Genomic DNA, 24,788 nt, shown 5'->3' with positions numbered 1-24,788 from the left:
CAAAAATATATTTTTTTCTCTTTTCCTTTTTCTTTTTCTTTTCCATCTCCCCCTTTCTTTTTCTGTGTCTTTCCCCCAGGAGAACATTCCTCCCCCTACTTTTCTCTCTCTTCTTCCCAGCATGAAAAAAACCTCTCTCTTTTCCCTCTCCCACTTTTCGGTTGTCGGATAGCAACATGCACCGGATGGTGTGAGAGCCACGGTCGGGCATCACTGGTGGCCAAGTTTTTGGCCGTCTAGTCTACAGACGTGCCGAGATGGGCGGTTCAATATCGACAACTAGTAGCCTTTCATTCCCCATTTTTTCAGTGGTTTTCGCCCATGATCTCAGTCCCTTCCCCTAGTTTTCGATCCCCTGATCTCAAAAGTGACCTCCATTCATCCAAGTTCCAAAGCGTTCGTGAGATCCAAAACTTTTCGATCGTTTCTACCTAACTTCAATGGTGTTGAGCTCAATGGAGGTTAGTAGCGTGTTCCTCATCCCTTTAGCTTTCTATTGATACCTTGTTTGTGAATTATGGTGGTGTATTTGAAAAGTTGCCATTTTTTAGTAAATTACGTAATAATTATGTTAAATTTTATGTGTATGTACATAACTACGTATAAATATGTGCATGTATGTCTGTAATGCATATTCTTATGTATATATACATGCGTAAGTATATGAAGGTACTCTTTTGGCATGTGTGTAGATGCTTATATATATATATATATATGAGTATATGAATATATATATATACTTGTTAAAAGAATTGTATATATACATGAGTATCTATGTATGTAGATCTTAGTGTATATGAATGTGCATTATTTGTATATATATATACACATATATATATTTTTATAAATATGTATATGAGTTGGTATATGGTTGTTAAAAGGATTTTGTTATGTATATAGATGAATATATATATATATATATATTTTTTTTTTGTAAATAAAGATGTTTATAGATATATATTTTGTGTTATTTCGAATTTTGAAAAATATTATGTATGTTCTATAATAAAGAGAATTGTTGTTGATCTTACTGTGTTATTTTATATGATTCAAATATATTTTTTATCGAAAATTGATTATATGGTTTTGGAGAAATTATTTGTGATTATTTATTGTTAAAAGTATTGTTAAATTTTACTGTTATATTTATTTTGCATAATAAATGTATTTGTGTGAAATTAAGATATATGTAAATTTTATCTGATTTAATGTAATTTTGAATAAATAAATTTTAAGGATTTAAGAAGAATAATAATTTTTAGTGTATAAAATATATTTGTGTGTTTGGATAGATTGTGGAATTGAAATAATTTTGTTACTAATTAATTTTACAAAATTGTTAGACTTATATGGTTGTTTAAAAGAAAATATAAAATTTTATATGTTTAGTAAAAGTATATAAACACAATTGTATTTTATCAAAATTTTGGTGTTTATGATATTGTAAATTTTTATTCTTTTTAGATGTACCATACAGTATTGGTATTCTATACTGTATTGTTGATTAGAACGTAAGTACTATGGTCATCCTGTGGATGGTTGTTTATTATGGATATCCTATAAGTGTTATTGACCTGAGGGTTGGTAAGTATATTTGCCCAGTGAACCTCAGCCGCCCCTCTCCTTAGTCGCATAATGATTATTTATTATATTATAGCTATTCTGTGAGGGCCATGGACTTGAGAGTTAGCAAGTATATTTGCACATGAGCATAAGATGGTTGTTTATTATATTATGGATCAGCACTTAAGTTATATACACAGTCGTCCTGGCAAGCAAATATATTTGCGTGGTGAGCATCAGCCGTTCGTCATGTAGTGGTTGGGCTGCCGGGTACTATCTAGCACCACTGATATATCGTATGGTGTATCAAGTATCTTTTTCATACATATGTATATATATTATATTATATTTGTATGTACCACACCGTATGGGAGCAACGATCTGATTCGGTCTATGAATAGTTTAGTTTTATAACTCCTAGTAATTTTATTATTATTATTATATTAACAAAAGAAAAAAATATTATTATTATTAAAATTATTAATTGTTATGGAATTATTATTATTTTTTGTTAATGACATTATTATTACTATTTATCGTTGTTATTGTTATTAATATCGTAATTGTTATTATTATTATTATTATTATTATCATTATTTTTATTATTATAATCATTATTGTTACTATTTATATTATTTATCATGTGAGATCCCATATCGGTTGGAAAGAGGAACGCAACATGCCTTATAAGAGGCTGTAGATACATTTCCCTTAATATGCCTTCCTGTGAGGAAGCAAAACCGTGAGAGGTAGGATTGAGCTCACCACCTAGCTTCCAAAGCAGACAATATCTCGGCTGGGCTTGAGAGGCCTAGGCCAATGGGACTGGCAGGTGAAGGGGTGGGACCCCTAAACCACTGAGAGGCCTTTTAAAACCTTGCAGGTTGGGCCCAAAGAGGACAATATCTCATGAAGGTGGACTAGGCTGTTATAGTTGGCATCAGAGCCGAACTCGGATCGGTGTGCCAGCAACAAGGCTGGGCCCCAAGGGGGGTGGGTTGTGAGATCCCACATCGGTTGGAAAGGGAAACAAAGCATGTCTTATAAGAGGGTGTGGATACCTTTTCCTTAAGAGGCCTTCCTGTGAGGAAGCAAAACCATGAGGGGTAGTATTGGGCTCACCGCCTAGCTTCCAAAGCAGACAATATCTCGGTTGGGCCTGAGAGGTCCAGGTTAGTGGGACTGACAGATGAAGGGGTGGGACCCCTAAACCACTGAAAGGCCTTTTAAAACAGTGCGGATTGTGACCAAAGTGGACAATATGTCATGCGGATGGACTGGGCTGTTACATATCATTGATATTGTTGTCATTTATTACCATAGTTGTTATTATTCATTATTAGGGTTATTGTTTTTGTTATTAATATTGTTATTGTTGTTGTCCATATAAATATTAATATTGTTATCGTTATTATTTTTATATTATTATTATTGTTATCATTATTGCAAATTATTATTATTTATTATGATTATTTTTAATGTTATTATCATGTATTATTATTGTTATTATTATTTTAACATCCCAATCTGAGAAAATGCCCCGAATTTGAATTTATGACCAAGTTTGATTAAAGTTGATTGGGGTTTACCAATTGGGTTCCATGGTCGATGTTTTACTGCGAGAGGAATTTTGTAGAGCAAGTTACTATGGCGAAGTACTTGTCGATACGAGTCAGTGGACTGTTAGCACACTCAATTAGGACCGACGGTTGAAAATTTGTGGGTTTTTAGAGTTGTGGCTAATTATTCTAGGATTGACTTTACTGGGTAGAAGAGTCATTGATGGGTGCCAGATGGCACCAATTAGTGGATGTACCATGTGTCACCAACTGATAGTGCAATGTGTCACCATAAAAATAATAATAAAATATTTTTATTTCTTTCTTTTCTTTTCCTTTTTCCTTTTATTTTCCGGCTCCCCCTCTCATTTTCTCTCTCTTCCTCCCCGCATGAAAACCACCTTTCTCTCTCTCTTTCTCCATTGATCGGCCGTTTGGCCACATTTTGACCGGCCAATGACACGCATTGGCCGAAGTGAAAGCCCATAGTCGAGTGATGCCAACAACCAAGTTTTTGGCCGTCTGGCTGGTGGATGCACTGAGATCGTTAGTCCAATGTCGGCGGTCAGTAACCTTCCATTCACTGATATTTTGACGGTTTTCAGCCACTATTTTGGTCTATCCCCTAGTTTCCAACCACCTGATCTAAAAAATGACTTCCATTCATTGAAATTCCAAACTGTTTGTTAGATACATGAAGGGGAGTTTAGCCGAAACTTTTCAACCATTTTTCGACTGATGTTGGCTGCTTTGAGCCCAATGGAGGTTAGCATCATGTTCCTCATCCCTTTAGCTTTTCTATTGGCACGTTGTTTGTAAATTCTGGTGGTGTATTTGAGAATTTTCCATTTTTGAGTAAATTTTGTATTTAACATAATAATTGTGTTAAATTATACATAATAATGTATAAATATGTGCATGTATGTTTGTAATGCAAATTCTAGTATACATATACATGCTTAAGTATATGTGGGTACTCCTTTCGTATGTGTGTAGATGCTTGTATATATATATATATATATTTGAGCATATGAATGTACATATATATATGCCTGTTAAAAAAAATGTATATATACATGAATACCTATGTATGTATGTGAACATATGTGATTATGTATATGTATATTTGAGTGTATATGAACGTACATTATTTGTATATATATATACATATATATACTTTTATAAATATGTATATAAGCATGTATATACTTGTTAAAAGGATTTTGTTATGTATATAGAAGAATAAATATAATTGTGTGAATAAAGATGAGTATGCATATATATTTTATGTTATTTAGAATTTTGAAATATATTATTTATGTTCTAAAGTTAGGAGAATTGTAGTTGATTTTATTGTGCTATTTTATGTGATTTAAATATTTTTGTTATGTAAAAATTTATTATATGGTTTTGGAGAAATTATTTATGATTATTTATTGTTGAAACTATTCTTGAATTTTACTATTATATTTGTTTTGCATGATAAAATATATTGTCTGAAATTAAGTTGAATCTAAATTTTATATGATTTAATATAAATTTTGCATAAATAAATTTGAAGGATTTAAGAAGAATAATAATTTTTAATGTATAAAATATATTTGTGTATTGGAACTTGTGAAATTGAAATTATTTTGGTAATAATTAATTTTGTAAAATCGTTGGATTTATGCCATAGTTTAAAAGGAAATATAGAATTTTATGAATTTAATAAAAGTGTACACACTCGTTGTATTTTATCAAAATTTTGGTATTTAAAATATTGTAAAATTTTATAGTTTTTACATGCACCATACAGTACTAGTGTTTTGTACTATATTATTGATTAGTGCACGCGTATATATGGTTATCCTGTAGATGGTTGTTTATTATATTATAACTATCTTGTGGCAGCCATGGAAGTGAGGGTTGGTAAGTATTTTTACCCAGTGAGCATCAACCACCCCCCTTCCTTTGCCGCAGGGTGATTCTTAACTTTATAATGGTCATCCTATGGGAGCTATAGAGCTGAGGGTTGTCAAGTATGTTTACACAGTAAGCATTAGCCACCCTCCTTATTGGCCACAAGGTGATTGTTTATTTTATTATGGTCATCCTCTGGGAGCTATGAATCTGAGGGTTGGCAAGTATATTTATACAGTGAGCATCAACCGCCCCCGTTCTTGGCTGCAAGATCATCATTTGTGAGCTGGGGTGAGAGAGGGTAGGTAAGTATATTTACATAGCGAGCATCAGTCATCCTCCCCACTCGTCGTAGGATGGATGTCATGATGGACTAGTATGCATATACGTACGACCATTCTATGATAGCTTTGGGCCTGAGAATTCTCAAGTATATTTGCTCAGTGAGCATTAACCACCCTCTCCTAGGTCGAAGGATGATTATTTTAGCCATGGCTAGTTATTAGCAGTCAGTGCTGCGAGACGCTAAGGTGACCGATTGCAAGTTTCTCTCTTTAACCTCTCCGTCAGGTAGTGCTCGAGATGCCGGGTACTGTCTGGCACCATTGGTATATCGTATGGTGCATCAAGAATCTTTTTCATATATATGTATATATATATCTTATATATATTATGTGATGTTTGTAGGTATCACACCGTACGAGGGCAATGGTCCGATTCACGTCATGAGTAGCTTAGCCTTGTAATTCTGCTACCTACGAGTCCAGAGGGTTGAACGGCCATTATGAAGAACGATCCCAGACCGTATTGGCAGCAGTGTACCTGTGGTAACTGATATCATGGGATCTCATATTAGCATGTTATATGGTGTCATATGTACCTCTGTTACGAGTGTGCATATTTCGTAGTATATTTACAAATTTTAATATTTTATTTCATTTTATTATACTTTATTTTATTTTATTTTATGTATTCATGATTATGATTTTCTATTTGTATCATATTTGTTATTAATATTATTATTGTTGTTATTAAAATTATTAATCGTTATGGGATTATTATTATTATTTGTTGCTAATGACTTATTATTATTATGATTATTATTATTATAATTATTACTACTATTATTTATAATTGTTATTGTTATTATTATTATTATTATTTTTTATCATTGATATGGTTTTTAATTATTATCGTAGTTGATATTATTAATTATTGTGATTATTAATATTTTTATTATTTATTTATTTATTTTTATTTTTTATTATTATCATCACCATCATTATTGCTAATTATTACTGTATTTATTATTAGTTATTATTATATTTTTTTTATTATCATTATTATTATACGGCAGCCTTTGGACAAGTATTACACCCTTCGAACAAGAATAATAGCCTTCAAGCAACTGTGGCAGTGTTCAGGCAAGTATGACAGCCTTCAGGCAAATGTGGTAGCTCTCAAGCAAGTTATACTATTATTATTATTGTTGTTCTATCACTCTTTTATCTACATTTATGCACTTAGTGTGTTTGTAAAGCGGTATAGAAGTGTAGTACCGTACTAAGAGGGTGATATGCGCAGACATGAATGTTTAAAGGTATTTTTTATTTATTAAACTATTTCTAGTATTTATATTCTCATACTTTGTTATTGAACTGCTGTCTTTTGTGGAATCTCTTATAGTAAGGTGGAAGTGTCACAACCCATATAGGATCCCTTCCTAGAACTCTAGGTAAGCTCTGATCCTAGGAAAAACTCTATGAACTGTCATACGGATAATCCAACAGCATCTCCCCTAAGAATGGAAGAGAGGAAGCACCATTACACTTTTGGAGACAAATTTGAAAATTGGAAAGAAAAATTACTTAAAATATAAAAGGAAACAAAAAAAAATAAAAATAGAGGGTAGGTTGGGGGGGGGGGGGGGGGGGGGGGGCACACGGGTCCCCCTACGACTGCAGCTTTCACTTCTCTAGTTGTTCCTCTGACAGAATACCTTTGATTCAAGAGCACGAACCCTTTTAGCGAGAATTTTTGCAAAGCTCATCCAAACACTTAATAGCCAGTTTGACTTGTTTATTTTAGCTTGCGAGAAGATGACTAGTTATCACCAAATTTTACATGGGATATCCCAGGCTCATTTCTTATAACTTTTACTATATTCCATTTTTTCTTACATTACTAAACCTATTTTTGGTAAAGCGCTATTCATACTGAAAAGCACGTCAGCATATAAACCAATTTCATTTTACAGAAGCACTGACAAAAGCACTTTTAATATCTGAAATCTGTTTTTACACCTTATTGGTGAATTGATCACATATTTAGCAACAAAAAATAATTGGTCATGCTTCTATCAAATTTTACTAAAAAAAAAAAAAAAGGAAAATCCATCTTTGCAGATAATAGTACATATAGAGTTACTATTCCTTGACTCAACGGGGCACAATATCAGAATCTGCCATAGTATTGATAGAGTAAAAATCAATACCTATTTCAGGGAGCTCCGTAAATCTTCCCACAAAGAATGCAAGTCTCTTAGGTCGGAGAAGGGCTAAAGATTAACTTTTCAGCATCAATACAACTGTAGACATGGTAGGCCTTTTGTCTGCATCTTCTTGGACACATAATAACCCAATCTGGACAAACCGCAACAGTCTCACTCGGAGAACATGAATCTTTTATCAATGGATCCATTAACTCCATCCCTTTCCCTTCATTCCACAATTGCCAAGCCTACATCACCAATTGATAATATTCAAGAAGTCGCATATATAATTGGGTAGTAGTACTCTTTCATAGCAATATATGACAGTAATTTTTCTTAATAAAATATACAATAGTACTTTAAGTGAAATTATATTGTTTATGCTGCATGAAGCTTACATATGCTACAAGGCTAGGCACAAAATCGGTGATATGAAAGCCATTGTTTCTTTTCCCATTCAGGATCTCAAGCAAAGTTACTCCAAAACTGAAAACATCCGACTTAATAGAATATAATCCTTCCATTGCATATTCTGGAGCCATGTAACCATTTTTTGGGGATAATTGAAAGCCCAAATATTTTGCATCAGTACATCACAAATAAAAATTTAATTAGATTAATATGCAACACCTCAAATTAATCAACTATTTTTATGGATATCATATTTTCTAAGTGTTTTCTTATATATCTTTAGAGCCTGTAATTCATAAGTAGTAAATTGAGTTAATTAAACCGTATGCATATATACACTAGCAATCAAATACTGGTCAATATTACCAAAAAACAAAAAATAACTAAGAAAAAAGTCAGGACATGTATATGGAGAATGAATAAATAAAAAAGAGCATGAACTACTATAACATCAATTTCTCTCCTCTATGAACGAAATAATTTGCAAAAAGCAAAAAGAGTCGATGCGAAAATGATCCATTGGTAGAAATTATTATTTCTTCAGAACAACAACCTTAGTTCAATATGGTTTATACAATTTATATGCTTAAAAGAAATTCAAACTCTAATTATTATGTGAGGAAATAATGACTTTTTGCGCCGCTATTTCCACATAAACATATCTTTGTATCTTCAATGTCTACATGTACCATATAAGAAGTTGTTAGAGAACAGATACCGAAAGTAATGAGGAGACACAAGAATATACTGGAAGAAACTACTAGATGAGAAATATTGTTGATTAACAGAGGTAAGGGCAAATAGCACACCAAGTTTTCACCCTATTGTTTGTCGTTTAATTAATCTATATATTGCAACAGATAAATTCAACTATACGTGGCTTTGTTCAACAAATATATATATATATATATTAATTCCTTTTAACATAATGATTGATATAAATTAGTAAATGAAATTTTTATTCTGGAAAATTATATGTTTTATGAACTAGATAAACTTACTAAGTTCCAACAATTCTTTTGGTGTTTCCTTGAGTTTGATCAATGCCACACATCTTGGCCAAGCCAAAGTTGGATACTTTTGGATTCATATCTGTATCTAACAAGACATTGCTAGCTTTCGAATCACGATGTATAACTCTAAGTCGAGAATCTTCATGAAGATATAAAATTCCTCTAGTAATTCCATCTATAATCTTGTGTTGTGTTTACCAATCTAATTCTCTTCACTTTTCAGGGCCTATACATTGTTGATATAAACAAAAAATAAGTTTCCTTAGCTTTTGTAGAATTATTAATTAGTTTCAATAATTATATAAACAAATAAAGGTTTGAAATTAAATTTTAAAAAATATCAAATTCATTAGTTACATATGATCCCCATCATTCAATCTTTATCCTTCTTCACATTCCTGTATGGGTAAAACTAAAGAACATATAATACCAAAATTTATTTTTATAAAAAATGTCAAAATGAAAGGGCCTCGTTTTAGGATTTTATAATTTAGGTACTCGATTTTAAAACCCATGGCATCAAATCCTCTAATATTAATCTATTGCACATTGATCCAATTAAATTTTACCCTAACATTAACATTTCGTCCATGCTCCCTCAGTTTCCAATATTATTATGTTACTCATATCACAATAAAAACAAATGCTACCCCAATATCATTTTGTTCTTCTTGCTTAGGAAATAGCTTTTATCTTTATCTTTGACATTCCCATTTCCTCGTCACTCTTTTTTTCTATGAATCCTTGCCAAACCCCTTTTAAATCTTATGTTTTGTAGAGGAGAAACTCCTTGCTTATCGTGCATACAAACTAAAGACCTAATCCCAAATTTTAGTCACATTCGAAATAATATATAGGCCAACAACCTTGAGAGGTGCAATGGTGTTTTAGTTGTTGCAAATTTTTTAGGGTTCACAAGTTATAGATAGTTTGAGATTTTAAACTCTCCAAATTTTCATATCATTTAATCTCCCCATGGTTATTCACTTATGAGACAACCTTTAATCATAGTTTAATTTAGCTATTTTATCATAGAACCGATAACTCTGGTTGTTAGGGTGTCTATGAGTGGAAATTGAGGCCATTTGATGAGCACCTGGTCAAAATGTTACTTTAGGCTCAATTCAAATGGGTAAGTACCAAATAAAAAACAAAGAGCTCAATGTTGGATTTTAAACTGAGTGTCTAAATTAAAAAATTCTAAAATTAAAGGTACCAAAAGAAAACTATGAAACTTTTATGTTAATGGACATACAGACCGAACAAAAAGTAATCAAAGCTTTTGTTGGGTACAAATTCATAGATGAGCATCTTTTCTCCTCCCTTCAAGCAAAATCCCAAAAGTCTGACTAGATTTCTATGTTAAAGCTTGGCTACCAAAGAAACCACATTTTTAAATTCTTCTTCTCCTTGTCCGGAAGATTTTCATAGCAATTTCTTGTCCATTATGAAGTATTCCCTGAGAATTTTATAAAGTAATATTTAATTTTTTCATTATTCAATGCCATGACATATTACATATAGGGTAGGGTACCTTCAACAAAGCTGACAAAAAAGAAACAGGAAAAAAAAAAAAGAGAAATGATGCAAGAAAAGAAAGAATGTAGAGTTACATATGTGCATATATATATATAGGAAAATTTTCATATTCGGATATTCTAATTTCGTACATTCAAAATATCAACATCAAATAACATGTTGTTTGAAATTTTTGCCTAATACATATTTGACTTTATTAAAATTATGATATCTTAATGAAGAAATAACTATATATATAGATTTTTTTTTATATAGAGTTACAATAATCCTTATTCCAAAAGGAAGAGGACGTGTCTCTGATCTGTTGTGATCCTTTGATCAGTAAAAAACACCCAAAACTAATATAGAAAAATAAAAAGAGACAAGCATGAAAATTAACAAGAAAAAGATGTATTATAACTATAAAATTTATACACAAAAAAACTTCTCTCGCCTCTCTCAAAAAACATGTATTGTCTATATTGTGTGCTGTGTGATACAAGAACGACAAATTAAGCATCTCTTTATAATGCTCTCTCTAAGGTTTCTAGGGTTGAAACCTTAATAGGCTTGGGCTTTAGGAGATAATAGGCTGGACCCCACAATTCTCCCCCTCCAGCTGCACTTCAAAAACTTGATGGTCATCCACCATCTAAATTAGTTATGTCTCTATACAACTTCAAATTCTCTGGTGTGACAACCTTTGTAAACATATTTGCTGGATTTTCCTTTATGTGAATCTTCACCAATCTGAGCAATTTATGCTCTATCACATCGCGTATCCAATGATAGCGGATATCAATATGCTTTGTCGGGGAATGATACATTGAATTCTTGCTCAAATCCATAGCATTCTGACTGTCACAATGTATCTTGTAGTCCTTCTGCTTGATGTCCAGTTCATGGAATAAATGCTTTAACGACATCATCTCCTTACCAGCTTCCACTCCCGCAATTTACTCTGCTTCTGTCGTGGATAAAAAAGCTACACACTTTTGCAATCTTGATTGCCATGACACAGCTCCTCCAGCAAAAGTGTAAATATAACCTGAAGTAGATTTCCTACTATTAAGATCTTCAGCTATAACTGCATCTATATAGCCATGTAGAACTAGATCACCTCCCCTGTAACATAAGCATACTTTTGATGTACCCTTAAGATACATAAGAATCCGCTTGACTACTTCCCAGTGTTCCTTTCTAGGATTTGAAAGAAATCTTCTCATAGTACCAACTGCATGAGTAATGTCCGATCTAGTACACACCATTGCATACATTAGACTTCCCACCACTGAAGAATAAGGCTCTGAAGTCATCTCCTCTATCTCTACTTTGGATAAGGGGCACGATCTCTTGCTCAACTTGAAATGGTTTGCTAATGGAATGCTAATTGATTTAGCCTTCTCAATGCCAAATCTCTTTATAACTCTTTTGAGTACTTTTCCTGAAATAGCCATAACTTGTGATTATTCCTATCTTAAGCTATTTGCATTCCTCAAATCTGTTGAGCTGGTCCCAAGTCCTTCATATCAAATGAGGAAAGTTTATTCTTCAACTGACTAATTTCCATTGCATCTTGTCCAACGATCAACATGTCGTCGACATACAGCATAAGTGCAATGAAGTTTCCATCTGGAAATCTCTAAATATAAATACATTGGTCTGTATCAATCTTCTTGTATCCTTGACTCACCATAAAAGAGTCAAACTTGTTATACCACTGCCTAGGTGCTTGCTTTAGGCCATACAAGCTCTTATTTAGCTTGTAAATGAGGTTCTCCTTTCCTGAAACCTCAAAACCTTCTGGTTGCTCCATATAAATCTCTTCATGTAGATCATCATGAAGGAACACTGTTTTCACATCCATTTGTTCAAGCTCTAGGTCTAGACAGGCTACTAGACCAAGAATAACTCATATCAAAGTCATCTTCACTACTGATGAGAAAATCTCATCAAAGTCAATTCCTCTCTTCTGAAGGAAACCTTTTATGACCAATCGGGCTTTATGCGTCACCACCCATCCATTGCCATCTTTCTTGAGCATGAGTACCCATTTGTTCTTCAGTGCCTTCTTTCCTTTTAGAAGCTCAACCAACTCATAAGTATGATTCTTCTGCAAAGACTCCATGTCATCTTACATTGCATACAGCCATTTTGCTTTACCTTGATAGGAATCAACTTCTTGGAAACTCTCTGGCTCCCTCTTTTCAACAAGCATAATATATTGAGATTTTGTTGATCTCTTTGATGGAATATGGCCTCGTTCAGATCTTCGGAGAAGTGTACCATCATTTAACTATTGTGATGGTCCTGCAGTTTCTGATGTTTAAGTATCTCACTGCTCAATATCCTCTTCTCTCTTCTGTTCTGCTTCTGGTTATTTTCCATGCACCTCATCGTCATCTGTGGCAGGTTGTTCTAGTGCTAGATCAGGAATAAAATCATGGGCACTGGTATTAGAAGACTTCATTGTCTCCTCAATGTCTTCTATAGTCCAATTTTTCTTGGAATATTACATCCCTGCTTCTAATAACCTTCTTTGCTTTTGGATCCCATAATCTGTATCTGAATTCTTCATCTCCATATCCGATAAAGATACATGGAGTGGTTCTTATGTCAAGCTTCTATCTAAGCTCCTTGGATACATGTGCAAAGGCTAAACATCTAAATACCCTTAAATGAGAGTATGAGGGATTCTTAACAGACCACACTTTCTCCAAAATTTCAAAATTCAGTGGTACTGATGGTGATCTGTTAATTAGATAGCAGGTGGCTTTGTTAAGTTAGCCATACTGATCATGCTTCTAACCTTCTCCATAATTGTCCGATTCATTCTCTCGGCTACACCATTATATTGTGGGATGTGAGGGACCATCTTCTCATGCCCAATGCCATGTCCTCTATAGTAGGCATCAAACTCTGGGGAAGTATACTCACCTCAATTGCCTGAGCGAAGACAATTCAACTTCTTTCCTGTCTCATGCTCTACCATGTCATGGAACTCTTTAAAGTGATCTAAAACTTGATCCTTCATCTTGAGGAAATAATCCCACACCTTCCAAGAAGCATCATCTATAAAAGTCAAGAAATATTTGTTGCCACTTAAAGATTCCTCTTCCAAAGGTCCATAAACATTAGAATGCACCGGACTAAGCAATTCTGATCTTCTCATTAAAAATGTCTTAAATGAGACTCTATGTTGCTTACCATATAAACAATGATTACAAGGATCTAGCATGGCATCCTTGAAAATAGTGATAAGCTTCTTATTTGTCAAGGTAGACAACCCTTTCTCGCTTATGTGACCGAGTCTCTAGTGCCATAGATTTTAGATACCAGACTGTCTGCACAAATTTCCACATGAGTCTTGTAAAGTGTTCCACAGATATGTCCTCAAGTGACAACCATAGCACCTTTTGTCATTTTCCATGTGCCATTGTAAAAGTGGTTGCCGAAACCTTCCTTATCAAAGGCTATTCCTAAAAGCAGATTGAGCCCAAGGTCTAGAACATATCAGATATCCTTCAAAGTATTTATATGTCCAACATTGGTCTTTATATGAGCATCTCCAGTTCTAACAATCTTGCAAAAACTGTTATTTCCCATCTTCACTATGCCAAAGTCTCCTGCTTTATATGTCTTGAAAAAGTCTATATACGGAGTAACATGTTAGGATGCTACAGTATCAACTACCTACTCGACTTCTTGGCTTGAAGTATGAAGGCATAATTCTTCATGTGTGGAACAATATGCCACTTCTCCTCTGACAGTGACTACAGTTTCACCATCCTTCTTTGGTTGATTGTTTTTCTACCCCTGCTCTCGCAACATCTTCCTACAGTACTTCTTCAAGTGTCCTTCTCTGCCACAATAATGACACTTGTATGTTGGCCTCATTCCATCTGTGGATCTGCGTCTGCTCAGGCTCTTGCCTTTTCCGATGTCATGAGTACCTTCTTGCTATCTCCCCCATTTTTCTGTGACAAGGGCATATGTTTAATCATTGTCAATGTCCTTTCTCCTAGCCTCCTCATTAAATAAGGCATTTGTTAACATAGCCATGGTAAGTTTGCCATTCGGCGCTGATTTGCTGAGAGAAATGACTAGTCTCTCCCAGCTGTCTGAAAGAGAGCTAAGAAGTAAAAGTACCTGCTCCTCATCCTCTAGTTGTAACTTCATTGCAGACAATTAGTTTACCAAGTTCTGAAACAAACTGGTGTGCTTGGCTACAGAAGTTCCATTCTTCAACTTCAAATTCAACGAATGCCTCATCAATAAGGCTTTATTCCAATCCATTGTCAGAATAACATACTGGTCTTGGCTTGGTACATGTCCTCCAGCTTCCTTCCAGAGGGTGTATGCGTCTGTCTCCCGTGCAACATGATGAAAGACACTATGGTGGATCCATTGTCGAATTTGACCGATTATTTTCCTATTCATCTTCTTCCATTCTACTTATTTCGTGGGATTAGGATTCTTTCTTTTGGTATTCAAGGGGTCAAACAAGTCCTTACAATTTAGAAGATCTTCCATCCAAAGTCTCCAAAGTGCATAGTTGGTGGCAGTAAGCTTGATCATAGCTCCTGAACATGACTCGTCTATTAACATCTAGTCTTGCTAAAACTTGGAGCTGAATTTGGCAAAATAGAGTCCACCAATGCGTCCAGAATGGTCAAAAATGTTACTTTGACTCTTCTCGGGTCAAAATCTGAGTCTTCAAAATTTGGGTTCAAGTACAATTTTCAAAAGTTTTGGGTTAAACTGCAAATAACAAAACTTCTGGAAAAAACCTACAAATACCAAAAATATAGGGGTATTTATGCAATTTTAGAAAAAAATTTACCGTTACCGACGTGGCACCATGTGGTAGTGAGTTGATGGCTGATGTGGCAAGATGACGTGGCATGCTTGGCTCGGATTGGCTTAACGGCTTGTCCCTCGGCTCAGCACGGCTTGGCTAGAATCTACTCTGGGCTTGGCTCAACCTGTGGCTTGGCTTGGCTCAAGAACTTGGTTCACGGTGTGAATGGCTGCTTGGCTCGGCTCGGCTTGAGAGAGTGTGGATGGCACATGTGAGTTGATTGGCGCGTGAAAACCTGTACAAAAAATTTGACCAGCACATGGGGGTGCATGCGATAGCGGATGGAGGTCCTGTTTGGCTCACTCTCTTCGTCTTGGCGAGATCTACCTTCTGGTATTCTCAAATACTTTATTTGAGCTTTTTGATAGTGAACCTTATACCTAAACTTGTCTCTGATACCACTTGTTGTGATCTTTTGATCAGCAAAAAACACACAAAAATAATACGAAAAAATAAAGAGAGACAAAAGCACGAAAATTAAGGAGAAAAAAATTTATTATAACTATAAAATTTATACACAAAAAAACTTCTCTCGCATCTCTCAAAAAACTTGTATTGTCTATACTGTGTGTTGTGTGATACAAGAATGAGAAATTAAGCATCTATATATAATGCTCTCTCTAGGGTTTGTAAGGTTGAAACCCTAATGGGTTTGGGTTTTAGGAGATAATAGGCTGGACCCCACATGATCCACAACCTTATGATTTGGATGTAAAGGATTTGCCATTAAACTAATCTTGACATATATATATATATAAACCCAACTACAATATACTTTGTCCATGTAGGGGTAGTCTAATACTTTGTTCCATGTAGGGGTAGTTTAATAACACAATAACTATTTTCTTCTATATGATCCCAAGTTGAAAATGAAAAATTCTCATAACCCCAATTTGAAACAATTAGTAATAACAAAAATAAATAATTAAATAAAACTATAATATACCTTGTACACTTCACCAAATCCACCTTCACAAGCTTATAGCATCCTGAAAACTTTTCTGTGGCAGTCTCTATAGTTACGAAGTCAAATTGCAGAGACTCTATGGTTGTAATTTCATTCCCACCTTTCAGGTGTACAATGATTAGTTTACCACACACAATACACTACCACAATAAAAGCCTAAAATAAAAATTTCTTAAAAGAAACACAATAAACTCTAATGGCTATATGAATCTCAGGAAAGAAAATATCCAATCGCACAATTATGATGCAACTTGAGGAATAGTTAGTTTAACTTCATTTCTTTTTTTATTGTATGACTAGTTTGAAAAAAAAAAGTACCTTTTAACTTGCTTTTGAAAAATTAATTGAATTAATTCCTTTAAATATAGCACTTAATTATAGGATCTTCTTCTTAACATTATCGGCTAAACTTTAAGGAATAATAAATCTCCAGAAAGAAAAAATTAGATTCAATATGTGATTGATTCCCTGTCCTACATTAGATAAGTATTATATGGAGGATTATGAGATGTCATATAGATCCTTTGTAATCTTTGGAAATTCAGTTTCTCCATGGGTTGTCTTGTTTTTATTTCTTGCTCTCTTGTGACGTAGAAGAAAGTAGCCCGTGACTATAAGGGCCAGGAATACCGCAGATAGACCTATTACACTTGCAACAATTCTTAATGTGGACACACTTCCTTTCCTGCATGTAAAACGTGGATTACATTTTTTTTAGTTACTGGACTATTCTTATTTTAGATATGAATAAAAAAAATAGCTAATTTCATCTACCCTTTCCTTGAAGTTTGATTTAAACATAATTTGATTCATTTAGTTTCAAGAACATCATTGATCTCCCCTTAATTTAAAACAATATCGTTTTCTTCCACATTGTTTTATTCATATCTCTCATGTTAACATAATATACAATCATGCCGGGATACTAGTTCCAATCAGTGCCAATTTCAAGAATTCAATATGAAATATTCTAGAAAAGAAAAAAATCTAACATACATGATGTAACTTTCAAAAACAAAATTTAGGGACCAAAATGTAGTAAATGAGTTGTATTTTAGGGACAACTAATGAATATCCCTAATAATAATAAACTACGTTAGCAATAACCTATACAATTTCAAGAATTCAATATGAAATATTCCAAAAATGAAAAACATTCGACATACATGATGTAACTTTCCAACACAAATTTTAGAGACCAAAATGTAAATGAGTTGTACTTTAAGGACAACTATGAATATCCCTAATAATAATAAACTCCCTTAGCAATAACCTAAACAATCCAAAATTAATCGATTTGGTAATTTTCAATCCCATCTAAACTAATTTTAGTATTAAATTTAATCCGATAATGATTGGTTAATGATAAATTTATTTTTATTTTTTATATTAGACCAAAATAAAAATAAAAATAATATTTTTATTTTTATTTTTTGTCTAATTATATAATTTGTATTTTTTTAATGGTTTGGTCGAAAATTATGTTACTTAAATTTTGGTCTAACAAAATATTTTTATGAGAGCAAAAATTCCACTTCACCTTTGGGCCTTGTTACCGTATCTACAACTAGTAGACTAGTATTTATAGGCTTGGGTACTGGATCTAGAGAAGACGGTGATGGAAGTGAAGGCGGAGGAGATACCACTTTTGGAGTAATTTGATTTTGCCCTGTTACAGTTAGGTTGTAAAATGGGTACAATTCGTACCTAACATTACAACTAAGAAACAAAACTCTTGCACCTTGCTTTCCATCACAGCACAAGGGAAGATGTGCAATTGCATCCTGGAGGCATGTGATACAGTCTTGGACAAGTCCTCCGTACACTGCACTGAGCTATAAATACGCTGAATCCCGAAATATAGGCATCTTGTGTCAGAAACTTTTGAGCCCCCCCTTGGAGCCTCAGTAGCAAATCTATTCATTGTTTCTTGCATTATCTGTTTAAAATTTTCTGAGTCCGTTGTGTTTGCTTGGTTCAACAAGGCAACTTGGGGCTGCTCAACCATGGTTGATGCAAAAGATCTGTTTGAGTAGCATAACATGCATTCATCGTACTAAAACACAACCTCTTTCTCTTCAAGGCACTTTTCGAGCGCATTTTTGGTTGAAGTTGTTGGATGAAAACAAAAAACCAGAAGCAAAAACATAAACAGAGCAGCAAAAATAGAGAGCAAACAACTGAAGAAGGGAAAAAAAAAAAAACTACTGCTGGTTTATTCAATGGTTCTCAGCTTTTCTGGCTTGCAACACACACAAGAAAAAAAAAACATAACAATATTTATACTAATAATTAACCCTACCTACATAAAACATCATAAAATTACCATAAAAGAAGTTTCTAAAACTTAGACTCTATGAAAACTTAGACCCTAAGTAACCAAGACCCACAAAATAATAACCCAAAAAAGCAAGTTTATATTTCAACACCCCCCCCCCCTTTTAGACTTTATTTGTTATGCCAATTAGAATTCTCAATTTGACAAAAACTTCATGCTTGAGAGGCTTGGTAAATATCAGCTACTTGATCATGAGACTTCACATACTCCAGCTATACATCTCCTTTGACAATGCACTCTCTAATATAATGATAACGTGTATTAATATGTTTACTTCGATCATGAAAAATAGGATTCTTAGCCAAGGCAATTGCTGATTTATTATCCACATATATCTTGATTGGTTCTTCTTCTAGATAACCCAACTTCCTTAACAAGTTTCGAAGCCAAATTGCATGACAAACACATGAGGTGGCAGCTACATACTTTCCTTCACATGTTGAAAGAGTAACAATTTACTGCTTCTTTGACATCCATGTAAAAGTTGTATCTCCTAAATAAAACACCAAGCCACTTGTGCTTTTACGATCATCTATGTCTCCACCCCAATCACTGTCATTATACCCAACAAGCTTGTAATCATTGGAAGTTGAATAATACAAACTAAAACTTGTTGTACCTTTTAGATATCTAAGAATTCTTTCCGCAACCTTTAAATGAGTTGTTATTGCATTCTCCATGTAACGACTTCTAACTCCTACTACATAGAGAATGTTCGGCTTTCTACACGTCAAATATCTTAAGCTTCCAACCAAGCTCTTAAAAAATGTTGGGTCCATTGTTTCTCCTTCCTCATGCTTCGATTGACTCCACATTCCATTGTTGTGCCAACCAGATTTGCATCATCCATCTTAAACTTCTTAAGTACCTCCTTAGCATACCCTTCTTGATTAATTAGAATGCCTTCATCTCCTCGCTTTATTTCAATGCCGAGATAGTAAGACATGTTCCCAATATCAGTCATCTCAAACTCTCTTATCATCTCCTCTTTAAACTCGGCAAACATACTTGGATTGCTACTCATGAAAATTAAGTCATCTACATACAAGCAAACAATCAATATATCATATCTTTTAATTTTAATGTAAAGTGCATGCTCATATGGACACTTGATAAATTTCTTTTCTTAGAGATACTTGTTAATTCTAGCATTCCAAGCTTTTCGTGCTTGCTTTAACCCATAAAGTGCTTTTTTTAACCTTAAAACTTTGTCTTTTTGTGATTAGAATTCGTCCGAACCTGCACAACGATAACCCACTAGGGTGCCAACCCAATACGGATGAAGACTGGGCCTATCATTAGAACTCAAGCCAAGAGGTTTAAGGACAACCTGGGACCATTTATACAGGGAGTAGTTAATTCTCAAAAGAGCTTGTCCATACTCGAGATACAAAGGCTGTTCTAAGCATCCGAGTGGTGCAAGCCGATACGGACCCGGGCAGCTGTTTTCGTGCAAATTTGGACTCTGGGCAGCAAGGAATGGTTCCAACACTTCATGAACTCAATGAATATCGTTAAGAGGACATGTAATCCAGCCAAGGTGGAATCAAAAGCATCTAAAAAGGACTTATACAAACAGCATCTCAATTTGGCTTAAAATGTGCTGTGTAGCCGCTAACTTTGACTTTTCTTCTTGTTTGACTTAATCCAATCAAGAGGCAATGTGTGAAAATCATTATTAATCATATTTGGAATCCTACATAGCATATGGAAGCTGATTTGGAGCCCAAATGTAACATCCCGTCCCGAACCATGTCGGAATTTTTGCATGTTGACCGAGGTTGACCATTGACTTTGACTTTGACCAAGGGGTCAAAAGTTGACTTTTTAACCCGATTGGAATTCTAGGTTGACTGAGGTACCTTATGAAGTACACGTTGGCACGAGTTCGTAGACTAGTAGCACGTTGGAAACGGAGCTACGGTTTGGAAGTCATGAGCAAAACAAGTTGAGGTCCAAACTGTCCAAGGGGTGTCGGAGTTGACTTTTTATTCATGTAAAGTTGAGCGTTGACTCATGCATGGTTGTGAAGTGCTCGTTGATAGGAGTCCGTAGACTAGCGGCACGTCCGATTTGGACATGTGGTTTGGAAGTTATGGACCTGTAGAGTTTTTCAAACGTCGTATTATTTTAATATTATTTTTGAACGTGTAACGATGTGCCACGTGTGACTTAATGAAGGTGACCATGTGTCACCATGTTGAGAAGCCACATGTCAACCATGTGTAATATCATGTTATTTTATTATTATTTTATATAATATTGTTTTTATTATTATTTAATTATTTAATTATTTTTATTTTATTTTATTTTCCTTTTTCTTTTTCTTTTTCTTTTCTTTTTCCCCACGTGAGAAAACACCTTTCTCTTTTCTTTTCATTTCCTTCCCTTCTTCTTCCCCGAGCCCGACAGAGACAAAAAAAAAAAAAAAAAACACACACAGACTTCTCTCTCTCTCTCTCTCTCCTTTGACTCTCTCCCCCGCTCTCTTTGAGCGGCCTTTTGGCCGGATTTCAGTCGTCGGAAAGCCACACGTGCCAGCCACTAGTGAAGCCCAGCTCGCCGCGACCTCAACCTCCAATTTTCCCGGCCAGTCGCCGCCGGACGCGCCCAGATCGGGCCAGTGAAGTCGGCGGCGGCCGATTGCGTTTTTCCGACGATTCTCGCCGTTTCTGACCAACCCAGCCCGACCCATACCTCTATTCCACCATTTTTGACCCCTCTGAGTCCATTTCCGGGGTTGGATTGCCCAAAATCCCCACCATTTGAGAGATCCCTCAAGTTTAAATCAGGCCGAAGCTTTTCGGCCACCTCCGGTGGAATTGGGGTCGATGGAGATTGAATTTGTAATCCTCGTCGCTCAAGCTTCGATTCGGTATATTATTCGACTATTTTGGATAACGTTTGTGTTTGACCCCCCGGGTACCGGGTATTATTTACCCGAATAAAATATTAATTTATTTGACTATGTGTGAATTGTGTTCTAGGAGCACCGATGAGTCGTGGAATTGATCCCATGGTGGATCATGGTTTAATTGCGTGCTCCAGGTGAGTGATCCACTTTTAATAAATATTTTGGGATAATTAATTATATTTAATTGCTGTTAAATTGGTATCTGAAATTATGCTCATGTGATGGAATTTAAATATAGTCGGAAAAAAATATTATTTTTTATATATATTTTTTCCCATTGATACTAAACGGAATTTTGGGTTACTAAGAATTTCCCGAGTATTATTTTATTGTGGTTTAATTTATTTATTGTGCATGAGCAAAGTATATTTCAATAATAATCATACGTGGTTTTAAGTGTTATTTTTCGGGCATAATTGGGTTAAATATTTTATGAAAATATTTGTTTAAGTTAGTGGTTTAATTTTATAAATTATGCCCGTGGTATTTGAATTGTTGAACCTCGTGTTACGAAAAAATTATGGTTTATTTGTTATCGATATTTCCGTACCATCTGTTAAATAAAAATATGTGGGATGGTAATTGAGAAATTTTGGTATATTTCCCACGGTAATTTTGGAAAATGGTACGGTTGGTTTAATAATTATTTTAGACGCATTCACACAGTATTGGTGTTCTGGTATATGTATATGTGGTTCAGCGCGCAAGTATTATTATTTCACCCGTGAGTTGCCATTGGACCGTGGGCAGGCAAGTTTGTTATTGGCCACAGCCGCCCCCCTCCTTGGCCGGGATGATGGTTTCAGCAGCGGTATTGTCGGGACGCCGAAGTGCCGTTTGCAAGTTTCTCTCTTTAATCTCCCCGCCAGTCGGTGCTCAGGACGCTGGGTATCGGAGGGCATGACTGGTATATGGTGTGGTGCATCAAGTACGAATTTTTTTCGGATAGAAATTTCAAACCCCAAAGAGTACAAAATTATTTATTATAATTTATTGCCGTTTATTTATATTTGGGGTATTTATTTATTTATTTGTTGTTTATTAAATTAATTGGTCCCTTGGTTTTCGGGAAGTACGAATATCGGGTTTTGTGAAAATGTTTTAAAAGGGAAACATTTCCAACGGAGTGAATAGTGAGGGTTTTGAGAGAAATTGTTACCTCAATTGTTTATTTATTTATTTATTTAATTGTTCGGTATTGATTAATTAAATCCCTTTATTTGGTATATTATTAATATTAAAGGTGTTCAGTAGTCAGGGTCACTCACTGAGATGATTAGCATCTCACGCTCTTAAATTCCGTTCCCCTAGGTCCAGGTTGGAGACGTTGATTGTCCGGGGCGAGCCCGACGTTCGTTGCCGAAGTCCAAGAAGTATTTCTTCTATTTTTCCTCTCTGTCTTTTATTGCTTTTTATCTGTCATGGTATTAATTCCACATTTGTTGTATAATGCTTTGTATACTGTATTGGACATGTAGTTATCATTTATGCACTGGGTTGCTGCTGTTATTATTTGAAGTGCTGTAAATTTGTGGAAACAAATTGTAGTAATGTAGGAGGAATAAAGGGATGAATTTTTGAAGTGTGTTTTCAGTGCAGGTAATTTTTTTGTAAGTCCTACCCTTACGGGAGGTGCTACCGGATTTTCCGTTGGAATGTTCGGTGGTATTTCCCTGGGATCAGGACTTGTCCAGGGTTCCGGGGAAGGAATTCTGGACGGGTCCTGACACCAAACAAGCTGGAGATTGGTCAAATCAACTTATTTGGTTTAGAAAATTAATCTTTTATTTGGTTTCTATTTATTTATTTGCTGGACAAATCAACTTAGGAAAGTTATTATTTTATTATTTTCATTTTAAATTGATTAATTCCTAATTCAAAGTAAGGAAATTAATTAATCCAAATTAGATTAGTAAAGGAGGTGAATTTCGGCCAAGCTAGGTTTCCTATTCTTTCGTGGCCGATTTTACCTAGCTAAATAGGGTTTTATTTTTGTGATTTTTTAGCCTATTTAAGGGATTTTTTTTATTAGTAATATTCAGTAAATTATTCATACAGAAAACTATTTATGAGATTAAATTCTCTTTGTTCCCTTTGAACACCTTAAACACCATTAGTGAATGAGTGTTTTAGTTTGACTTATCAATAGGATATCGATCACCTATTATGGCGTCTTCATTATACCAAGGTTTCTAATCACAGGTTAGTTAGGTGTTAAGGTGACCATTAGAACTTGAACATAATTAGATCTGGACTAATATAATACGAGTTTAGGTACAGGTCGTCCTAGGTTTGTATCATTTAGTATCAGAGCCGAATTTTATTCAGGTTTGATCTATCTTATTTTCTTTATTTTATTTTGTGTTAATCTACAATTTTAGCATTAGGTTAAGGTTTCTTCTATCATCATACACATTCTGCATATAAAAAAAAAAAAAAAGTCACTCCTAGTTAAATTAGGTTTTCCTTATTTTACCGTATTTTTGTTTCCTAGTTTGTCGGTTGCTTTCATTATTGTTCTTATAACCTAGTTTATTGTGGATTTTTATTTTTTGTTTTGATCTTAAATATTTGCATTCATATAGTCAAAAAAAAAAAAAGAAGAGTGTTTTTGGCAATATATATAAATTTATAGAAAAAATTACAAATTTGTATTCTGTTGTTGGTGGTCATGGGTTTGGTGGTTATTCAATATTGCTACTATTTTATTGATAAGATTAATTAAAACATACTTGTGATCTAATTGATTTTTTGTGGGTGTTTTAATTAGAACCTTGAGATAATTCTTTGAGTGGAAAAAGGCAAGAATGTGTGAGCTTAAAAGAGGGTAAGAGCCAAAATCAGTGTGAAAACACAAGTGTCGAGACCATGATTGAGTGAAACACATAAGGGAGTGATTTTCGTGAGGTTCTATTCTATTTTTATACTATTCATACTAAAATGGAAGATTTAAGGTTAAGAAAAGGAGATCCACCACTAAGAATTAATGAAGAAGAATCCGTAGGATTCCATGGTGGTTCCCAAACTACAAGGAGTGGTGAGCAAACAAACATGAGGGCTGTTTTAGAACAACTACAGCGGATGAATGCTCAATTTGACCATATAAATCAAAGGATGGATAGATTAGAAACATCTCAAGGTGAAGTAAATTTGAGGCAAAAATTTCATGGAGGCCACGGTCGAGGTCAAGGAGGCCGTGGATGACCTAGAGAGGAGTTCGAAGAGGGAAATTTTGAAGATGATTTCGAGGA

The 24,788-nt window shown here is 34.4% G+C and overlaps 1 pseudogene; it reads right to left on the bottom strand.

Moving 5' to 3' along the window:
* Window positions 1-7,588: 7,588 nt before the first annotated feature.
* LOC107419437 (cysteine-rich receptor-like protein kinase 10) overlaps window positions 7,589-24,788 on the bottom strand; it is a 77,301-nt pseudogene continuing 60,101 nt past the window's right edge.

The sequence above is a fragment of the Ziziphus jujuba genome, chromosome 1 (assembly GCF_031755915.1).
Source record: "Ziziphus jujuba cultivar Dongzao chromosome 1, ASM3175591v1".
Taxonomy (NCBI): Eukaryota; Viridiplantae; Streptophyta; class Magnoliopsida; order Rosales; family Rhamnaceae; genus Ziziphus; species Ziziphus jujuba.
The sequence above is the reverse complement of the archived record's forward strand: the minus strand, read 5'-3'. Positions and strand labels throughout refer to the sequence as shown.